Consider the following 2,585-nt stretch of genomic DNA (forward strand, 5'->3'; position numbering starts at 1 on the left):
TTAAAAAAAAAAAAAAAGGAAAAAAAAAATAATCCCTCCCAAGGCTTCTTCCAAGGAGAAGATGGGAGGTGCCAGGGGAGGGTGTTTGTGCTCACCAGCTCACCCCAGCAGCCTTGGAGGGGGGTTTTGGGGGGAGCTGTGGGCACCCCCCGGCATGGCCCTGAGGTGGGGTTGCAGTGAGTGCTGCCACAGGGGTGGCTGGGGCGGGGGGCACTGCCCTGGGCTGGGGGGGGTGTGTGTGTGCAAGAGCGTGTGTGCAAGAGGTCTGTGTGTGTGAGTGTGTTAAGGAGCCTGGGGCAGGCAGAGCAGCCCTGCGGTTTGGGGGAGAGGGGTGCACCCCACTCTCTCCACCAGCCTTGGCCTCCGCCCCAGCTCCCCACCGGGGATCCCACAGCCTGTGTCCCACTGCCCTGTGGGGCTGGGGGCTGGCAGGCTGCGCCGAGGGGCTGCCCCCCTGCGCGGGGTCTCTGGCTGCAGCAGGGGTGTTGCCTGCACCCTGTCTCTTGCCCGCTCAGGGCTGAGACTGCAGGGAGGGGACAACACACACACACCTTGTGTCCCCCCCTCCCTCTGCTGTCCCTGGGGTTGAGCAGGGAGACAGGAGCCCCTTGGCTCAGCCCTGGCCTGATCTCAAGCCCAAAATCCCCGGAGAGACGCCTGCATCGGCCCCTGGGCCCCTCCATGGGCAGCCTGGAGGCAGGGAGCTCAGCCCCGCGGACCCCCAGCCGCAGGCATGGGGGGGTCCCCATGGCCCCTTCGCGGGTTTGGGGGTAGTCTCCCAGGGTGGGAGCCCAGCGTGGCAGGGAGGGGGGGCTCTGCTTTGAGATTAAGGTACGATTCTCGCCACCGCACTGCTGGGCTCCTGTGGAGGGTGTGGAGCCCCTCACTGCCCTCCCCGGGCACACTGTAATGCCTTTTTGTTTCTTTTTTTTTTTTTTTTTTTTTTTTTTTCTTCCTCCCCTCCATAGTTTGTGCCATTTATGAGTCATGTATGGTACCAATAAAATGACTTTTCGGTTTGAGGCTGTCCCGAGCACTTATTTCTGAGCATCGGACCTGTCTGATGTGGGCAAGGCAGAAAGGGTTCCCCTCGTGCTCCCAGTGCCCTGGCAGGGGGTGTGGGCACAGGGCTCGTTGTGCTCCCGGGGACAATGCTGGCTCGCCTCAGGCTGCTGGTTCCCAGCCAGGCCCCAGCCGGCTCCCTGCCACGCTGTGGAAAGCAGAAATCCCAGCAAGGACGGGGCACAGGGCTGCTGGGAAACGGCCCTGTCCCCCGGCCAGAGCAAACAAGCAGCTCTGGGCCTTCCTGGAGACCAAGGTGATGGGCATGTTCCCTGGGGAGCAGCGGGGCTGGCACGGTCCTGCTGTGGGAACAGGGTAGCAGCAGCTGAGCAGCATGGAGGTATCTTGGGGGGGCAAAGGAGGGACAGTTGACCCTGCTGGAGGGGGAGGCACAGCACCAGCTTCCACGGGAGATACCCAGATCTAGAATCTGGAGGACCACGTACCAGCAGTGGGGGCAAGATGCTGGTTCCACAATTCTCCCAGACCAGGGGAGATAGCTGACCCCAGAGATGGCATTTTGCTGTCCCCACTGGGTGGGGGGGTCAGGGAAGCTGGGTCCAGCCCCCAGCCATGGGAACACAGTGGGGTTAAACTGCAGGTGCCTCATCCCATGTAACACCCCCCTGGCCAAACAAGCAGGGCAAGGAGCCTGCAGCTGCAGGTAGTGCTGGGGCTGAGGTGTCAACCCACTCGCTCCTGATGTGCACCAATCTCTAGTGGCCTCAGCGGGATGTCCCAGGCTGAAGGGGAGCAATGCCCTGCAGAAGCAGATCCTTCCATCTGGGAAGGATCCCATGGGTTCCTGGCCGGTTTGCTGCCCACACGTGGCCGTGGGAGCTGGGCACGCGCCAATTTGGGGGAGTGCAGCACCCCGGGCAGCCGGCCCTGTCCCATGCAGGGTCGCTGGTGCCTGGCTCCACACATGGCCCCTGCTCCCAGGGGCTGGCAGAGGGCCCTGAGGCAACACTTTGGGGTTGAAGTCTGAACTGGAAAGCCCAAGGATGCCCACAAAACCCCCAGGCCTCTCACCCCACATCAGCCCCAGTGCTGTGAGAAATTTGCTAGTTCCTACTTTTTTCCTTTTTTGAGGGAATGCATCTGTGTCCTCCACTGCCCTGCCCTGGTACCAGTACTGAGCTGGAGGGTCTCACACGGTGCCCCGGCACCTGGTATGGTCCAGGCCAGGAGGAAACCCCCAAGGCAGGGCTGCCTTCCTCCCCGTGCTGCCTTGACCGAAGGTCGTGGAGAGCAGCGATGCCTGCTCGTGCCAGGGAAAGTTAAGCAGTAACCTGGGAGGTGGCATCCAGCCAGCCACCGGCGCTGGAGGTCCGGGGATCCCGTCCGTGCGAAGGACATTGGGTAGGGCTCAGCTGGAGCCCCTGCGGGTGCCCGTCTGAAAGCACATGGTCCCCATGAAGGGTCCGGGGCTGGGGTAGAGGCCAAGGACCTGTGGGGCACGGCTGGGGGGGCAGGGCGGGCAGTGTGGGGAGCTCTGGGCACAGGGGCTGGGGCAGGGTGGG

The sequence above is a fragment of the Athene cunicularia genome (genome assembly GCF_003259725.1).
Source record: "Athene cunicularia isolate RWA chromosome 6 unlocalized genomic scaffold, athCun1 chr6_part1, whole genome shotgun sequence".
NCBI lineage: Eukaryota > Metazoa > Chordata > Aves > Strigiformes > Strigidae > Athene > Athene cunicularia.